At 43.3% G+C, this 7,895-nt stretch overlaps 1 pseudogene; it reads right to left on the bottom strand.

Moving 5' to 3' along the window:
• Positions 1–751: 751 nt before the first annotated feature.
• Positions 752–869, bottom strand: LOC126285590 (5S ribosomal RNA; annotated as a pseudogene).
• Between the last annotated feature and the right edge of the window lie 7,026 nt (positions 870–7,895).

Raw genomic sequence — 7,895 nt, 5'->3', positions numbered from 1 at the left:
ACCGAACAGGCTAAATGTAGTTTTCAGTGGCGTAATGAACACATGACAAGAATAGAGAGCTTGTATGTAGGCTCTCTAAGTAAAGGCCGGCCGCTGTGGTCTCGCGGTTCTAGGCGCGCAGTCCGGAACCGTGCGACTGCTACGGTCGCAGGTTCGAATCCTGCCTCGGGCATGGATGTGTGTGATGTCCTTAGGTTAGTTAGGTTTAAGTAGTTCTAAGTTCTAGGGGACTAATGACCACAGCAGTTGAGTCCCATAGTGCTCAGAGCCATTTGAACCATTTTTTTCTATGCAAGGGTTCTGGAGTTATCGCAAAGATTCTGAGGTCACCAAAATATGTTGTTAACCGCCATTTTTTTACCAATAAACCTTTATGACGCGCTGTTTCCCTATAATGGGCACTTCACGCCTTTACAGGCTGTCTTGACCTGGAAATTATTCGATGATGCCACCTGTTGGCGTAGGCAGCTTACAAAAATTTGTTTTGTTATACGAAATTCTTTCTACTTGCAAATCAAACTCCGTATATTTAGGTATACTGTAAAAACTAAACTTCGCCCGACCATGTCATGAAAGCCCAACGGTACCGACCAGCCGCCGCGTCATCCTCAACCCACAGGTGTTATTGGATGCGGATACGGAGGGGGTGTAGTCAACACACCGCACTTATGTTAGCGTATGAGATCGGAGCCGCTACTTCTCAACCAAGTAGCTCCTCAGTTTGCCTCACAAGGGCTGAGTGCAACCCGCTTGCCAACAGCGCCCGGCAGACTGCATGGTCACTCATCCAAGTGCTAGCCCAGCCCGACAGCGCTTAACTTCGGTGATCTGACGGGAACCGGTGTTACCACCGCGGCAAGGCCATTGGCTTGGTATACTGTAGACGAAGTCTAAAAATGTTGTGCGTTTGTACGTAAAGTAGTGTAAAGTGAACTTCTGTCGGATGGTAGACTTTTAGTGTTAACCTTATATTATGCATACTTATTTGTTATTTATATGTGTCAAAGTATATACATAAACTGTCAAAATTAAACAAATCTCCAGAGTTTGTTTTACACAAACAGCTCACGCTGCTGCAATAGCGATAAGAAAGGAACCAACTGAAAAGTGTTCCACTCACATCGCAAAAGGCATATTCACGATTTTTTTGTGCTGAAAGAGAGTAACAGAGAAACAGTGACGGTAGAAGAAAGAGGAGTGCCAGTGAGAGATAAAGAGGAGCCAGTGATGGTGGTAGAAAAGAAGTGTCAGTGAAAGAGAAAGAGAGTTAGATGAAGACAACAGCAGTGGGAGACAAAGAGAGAGGAGATAGCGATGGTGAGTGAGAGGCGGTGGAAGTGAAAGAGAAAGAGATATGGATGGAGAAAAAGAAAGAGGAGATAGCAGAAATGAAAAAGATAGATGAGAGAAGATCATACAGAGGCTTGGGGGCCGCTGAAATTCGTTGCAAATTCCTGCTGGAGAACGTATTTTTAGTAAAAAGGGAGGCACGAGCACAACCAAGCAGGCAACATCACCTTACTCACAGACCGACAAATGCGTGATTTTTCTGGACAAGGAGAATCTTTACCCACACACTGTGACAACTGCTTAAGCAGACGAAAGTCTCTGTAAATATTTTGTCAAGTTTGTATTTTATAAACACACACACACACAATCTCATAAACAAGTTGTTCTTGTAACTCTTTCATTGTCACTAATCCGACGAACAGTTAGAGCACGTGCTCACATCAGCGGCTGTAGCCCGGCAACTAACGGTCACAGCGAAACGAGCACAACGGCGGCTTATTGTCTATACTTACCAAAGCGCGAAACCGAAGTGTGCTGCCTGTACAGGCTTAGGTGCAATTTGAAAAGCTCGGTCTTTTTTTAACAATTATTTGCAAGGATGTGTGGTTTTGGAGAAGTGTAGAGTAATTGTTCTTGTTGCGGTCTGCAGTCCAGAGACTGGTTTGACGCAGCTCTCCATGCTACTCAATCGTGTGCAAGCTTCTTCATCTCCCAGTACCTATGCAACATAATTCCTTCTGCATCTGCTTTGTGTATTCATCTCTTGGTCTCCCTCTACGATTTTTACCCTCCACGCTGCCCTCCAGTACTGAACTGGTAAACCCTTGATGCCTCAGAACATGTCCTACCCACCGATCCCTTCTTCTAGTCAATTTGTACCACGAATTTTTCTTCTCCCCAATTCTATTCAGTACCTCCTCATTAGTTATGTGATCTACCCATCTAATCTTCAGCATTCTTCTGTAACACCACATTTCAAAAGCTTCAATTCTCTTCTTGTCTCATCTATTTATCGTCCATGTTCCACATCCATACGTGGCTACACTCCATACAAATACTTTCAGAAACGAAGTCCTGACACTTAAATCTATACTCGATTTTAACAATTTTCTCTTCTTTAGAAACGCTTTCTTTACCATTGCCAGTCTGTATTTTATATCCTCTCTACTTCGACCATCATCAGTTATTTTGCTCCCCAAATAGCAAAACTCATCTACTTACTTTAAGCGTCTATTTCCTAATCTAATTCCCTCAGCATCATCCGATTTAATTCGAATACATTCCATTACCCTCGTTTTGCTTTTGTAGATGTTCTTCGTATACCCCCCTTTCAAGACACTGTCCATTCCGTTCAACTGATCTTCCTTTGCTGTCTCTGTCAGAATTACAATGTCATCGGCAAACCTCAAAGTTTTTATTTCTTCTCCATGGATTTTAATTCCTACTCCGTATTTTGCTTTTGATTCCTTTACTGCTTGCTTAATATGCTGATTGAATAACATCACCGGACGGTGTGGCCGAGCGGTTCTAGGCGCTTCAGTCTGGAACCGCGTGACCGCTACGGTCGCAGGTTCGGATCCTGCCTCGTGCATGGATGTGTGTGATGTCCTTAGGTTAGTTAGGTTTAACTATTTTTAAGTTCTAGGGCACTAATGACCTCAGATATTAAGTCCCATAGTGCTGAAAGCCATTTGAATAACATCGGGGATAGGCTACAATCCTGTCTCATTCCCTCTCCAACCACTGCTTCCCTTACATACCCTTCAACTCTTATCACTGCCATCTGGTTTCTGTACAAATTGTAAATACCTTTTCTCTCCCTGTATTTGACACCTGCCACCTTCAGAATTTGAAAGAGAGTATTCCAGTCAACATTGTCAAAAGCTTTCACTAAGACTGAGGGTATTTCGCCTGTCTCATATATCTTGCTCATCAGACGGTAGAGTTTTGTCAGGGCTGGCTCTCCAAGGCTATTAGTAGTTGTAATGGAATGTTGTCGACTCTCGGGGCCTTGTTTCGACTCAGGTCTTTCAGTGCTCTGTCAAACTCTTCACGCAGTATCATATCTACCATTTCATCTTCATCTACGTCCGCTTCCATTTCCGTAATATTGTCCTCAAGAACATCGCCCTTGTGTAGACGCTCTATATACTCCTTCTACCTTTCTTCTTTCCCTTCTTTGCTTAGAACTGGGTTTCCATATGAGCTCTTGATATTCATGCAAGTGGTTCTCTTTTCGCCAAACGTCTCTTTAATTTTCCTGTAGGCATTATCTATCTCACACCTAGTGATATATGTCTCTACATCCATACAGTTGTCCTTTAGCCATCCCTGCTTGGCCATTTTACACTTCCTGTCGATCATATCTTTGAGGCGTTTGTATTTCTTTTTGCCTGCTTCATTTAGTGCACTTTTATATCTTCTCCTTTCATCAGTTAAATTCAATATTTCTTCTGTTGCCCAAGGATTTCTACTAGCCCTCATCGTTTTACCTACTTGATCCTCTGCAGCCTACGTTATTTCATCCTTCAAAGCTACCCTTTCTTCCTCTATTGTATTTCTTTCCGCTATGCTTGTCAGTCGTTCGCCAATGCTTTCTCTGAGACTCTCTACAACCTCTCGTTCTTTCAGTTTATCAAGGTCCCATCTCCTTAAACTCCTACCTTTTTGCAGTTTCTTCACTCTTAATCTACAGTTCATAACCAGTTCATTGTGGTCAGAGTCCACATCTGCCCCGGGAAATGTCTTACAATTTAAAACCTGGTCCCTACATCTATGTCTTACCGTTATATAATCTATCTAATACCTTTTAGTATCTCCAGGATTCTTCCATGTATACAACCTTCTTTTATGACTCTTGAACCAAGTGTTAGCTATGATTAAGTTATGCTCTGTGCAAAATTCTACTAGGCGGCTTCCTCTTTTATTTCTCTCGCCAATCCATATTCACCTACTAAATTTCCTTCTCTACCTTTTCCTACTCTCGAATTCCAATCACCCATGACTTAAATTTTCGTTTCCCTTCACTACCTCAATTATGCCTTTTATCTTATCGTACATTTCATAAATTTCTTCGTCATCTGCAGAGCTAGTTGGCATATAAACTTATACTACTGTAGTAGAAATGGGCTTCATGTCTATCTTGGCCACAATAATGCGCTCACTATGTTGTTTGTAGTAGCTTACCCGTACTCCTATTTTTTATTCATTATTAAACCTACTCCTGCATTACCCCTATTTGATTTTGTATTTATAACCCTATATTTCACCTGACCATAAGCCTTGTTTCTCCTGCCACCGAACTTCACTAATTCCCACTATATCTAACTTTAACCTATCCATTCCCCTTTTTAAATGTTCTAATCTACCTGCCCGATTGAGGGATCTGACATTCCACGCTCTGACCCGTAGAACGCCAGTTTTCTTTCTCCTGATAACGACATCCTACCGAGAAGTCCCCGCCCGGAGATCCGAATGGGGGACTATTTTACCTCCGGAAAATTTTACCCAAGAGGACGCCATCATCATTTAACCATACAGTAAAGCTGCATGCCGTCCGGAAAAATTACGGCTGTAGTTTCCCCTTGGTTTCAGTCGTTTGCAGTACCAGCACAGCAAGGCCGTTTTGGTTCGTGTTACAAGACGAGATCAGTCAATCATCCAGACTGTGGCCCCTGCAACTATCAACAGATACACCTCCGTTGTGGTTGCACCTACGGTACGGTTATCTGTATCGCTGAGGCATGCAAGCCTCCCCACCAACGGCAAGGTCCATGGTTCATGGGGGTGTAAAGTAATTACTGCAGCCGAATTAAAGTCTTTACGAGTTCTTTGAGAGCCCACAGACAATCAAGCTGCTTTAATAAATTCCTATGAATTTGTTTTGCACACTAAGGTGATATTTAGCTCTGGGCTTCAGTCAGCAAACGATCCTCGAAGGGGAACGCAGTGACCGATTTAGTTGGCAGGATGGACCATATACACAGAAATTGCTGTTTTTCTTTTTCGTATGAGGCACTAGCAGCGCTAAGCAATAGGTTGGAGACAACAATTATTGTCTTCGATTTAACAAAGGAATTTGACTGAGTGGGCTATACAGTACTCATACAAAAATATCAATTCTGGGGAGTTAAAACGGATATCGCTTAATGTACACAGGTTTTACACTAAGTCATTTAGTGAGGTCATTAATTTCGTAATAACATGTTCAGATTGAAAGATATTTCTAAACGAGTACTAACAACGCCTGCTGCATATGAAGTGAACATTCCTGTTGACTTAAAGCTCTCTAACGCCATTACCCATCGGACATAAAGACACTGAAGACTAATATCTCCTAAAGTATACGTTTAATTTTGAAGAAGCTTTTCAAAACTTCCTTTCTGATAGGCTCTGTGGATTGACAACGTTGTATTTACTGGTCAATCTTTCTTTAGAGACAATAAAATTAGCACACAACAGGCTGTGACGTCACCGGGAAGTTCTCTGCGCGACCCACGTACTCAGCAGTAGTCTGTGTGTCAATGAACTGGTAGCACACTCAAGTTTCTAGAGCGACAGTTTGCAGCAGCTTGAGTTTTGAATGCGGAAAGAGGCGCGGGATGTATGGTCATCCTTCTGTCAGCTAATGTAAAAACAAGTGATCGCCTACTATGGCCGACTTAATCGACGCTAGCGGGTGAGATAAGAACGGAGTTCATTGCGTAAATAAGGAACACGCAGTGGCCAACTCTGGCGAGCTTCTACCGCAGGCCCTAGGTCGTGTGAGGCAAGACTTTTACCGCGGCCGTGAAAGCGTTTTGCTGATAAGGGCCGCAGATAAGCCCGACACAAAACAGTTGTGCCACGGCGCAGCCACGATACCTAATCCAATAACGTTATTGTTTTCGTGAAGTGCTGCCTTCTTAGTATGAGGCCGCACCTCTTTCCTGGAACGACACGAGTAAACATGTGAATTGGGAGTGTCGCTGCGAGACGCTTTATGTGACGACGCGCTCATCAAAAGTCGGCTGCGGGAGTATTCCCAGAAAATTAAAATCGCTCAAAAGAGGAAAGGCCGCTGGACCTGATGGGATACCAGTTCGATTTTACACAGAGTACGTGAAGGAACTTGCCCCCCTTCTTGCAGCGGTGTACTGTAGGTCTCTAGAAGAGCGTAGCATTCCAAAGGATTGGAAAAGGGCATAGGTCATCCCCGTTTTCAAGAAGGGACGTCGAACAGATGTGCAGAACTATAGACCTATATCTCTAGCGTCGATCAGTTGTAGAATTTTGGAACACCTATTATGTTCGAGTATAATGACTTTTCTGGAGACTAGAAATCTACTCTGTTGGATTCAGCATGGGTTTAGAAAAAGACGGTCGTGTGAAACCCAGCTCGCGCTATTCGACCACGAGACTCAGAGGGCCATAGACACGGGTGTTTCTTGACTTCCGCAAGGCGTTCGATACAGTTCCCCACAGTCATTTAATGAACAAAGTAAGAGCATATGGACTATCTGACCAATTGTGTGATTTGATTGAAGAGTTCCTAGATAAACAGAGCGCAGTATGTCATTCTCAATGGAGAGAAGTCTTCGGAAGTAAGAGTGATTTCAGGTGTGCCGCAGGGGAGTGTCGTAGTACCGTTGCTATTCGCAATATATATAAATGACCTTGTGGATGACATTGGAAGTTCACTGAGGCTTTTTGCGGATGATGCTGTGGTATATCGAGAGGTTGTAACAATGGAAAATTGTACTGAAATACAGGAGGATCTGCAGCGAATTGACGCATGGTGCAGGGAATGGAAATTGAATCTTAATGTAGACAAGTGTAATGTGCTGCGAATACATAGATAGATTCCTTATCATTTAGCTACAAAATAGCAGGTCAATAACTGGAAGCAGTTAATTCCATAAATTATCTGGGAGTACACATTAGGAGTGATTTAAAATGGAATGATCATATAAAGTTGATCGTCGGTAAGGCAAATGCCAGACTGAGATTCATTGGAAGAACCCTAAGGAAATGCAATCCGAAAACAAAGGAAGTAGGATAGAGTACACTTGTTCGCCCACTGCTTGAATACTTCTCAGGATGTGGGATCCGTACCAGATAGGGTTGATAGAAGAGATAGAGAAGATCCAACAGAGAGCAGGCCGCTTCGTTCAGGATCATTTAGTACTCGCGAAAGCGATACGGAGATGATATATAAACTCCAGTGGAAGACTCTGCAGGAAAGACGTTGAGTAGCTCGGTACGGGCTTTTGTCGAAGCTTCAAGAACATACCTTCACCGAGGAGTCAAACAGTATATTGCTCCCTCCTACGTATATCTCGCGAAGAGACCATGAGGATAAAATCAGAGAGATCAGAGCACACACAGAGGCATATCGACAATCCTTCTTTCCGCGAACAATACGAGACTGGAATAGAAGTGAGAACCGATAGAGGTACTCAAGGTACCCTCCGCCACACACCGTCAGATGGCTTGCGGAGTATGGATGTAGATGTAGATGTAGATGAAAATGGCCCCGTGTTTTGCTATTCTTGTGTTTCGCTGTGTGAAGCTGCGAAGGTATTTCGTGCCTCGCGGCGTACATCAACCCCATTGATTTGATGCGA

Source organism: Schistocerca gregaria, chromosome 8 (assembly GCF_023897955.1).
Source record: "Schistocerca gregaria isolate iqSchGreg1 chromosome 8, iqSchGreg1.2, whole genome shotgun sequence".
Taxonomy (NCBI): domain Eukaryota; kingdom Metazoa; phylum Arthropoda; class Insecta; order Orthoptera; family Acrididae; genus Schistocerca; species Schistocerca gregaria.
This window is presented reverse-complemented; position numbering and strand designations above follow the sequence as displayed.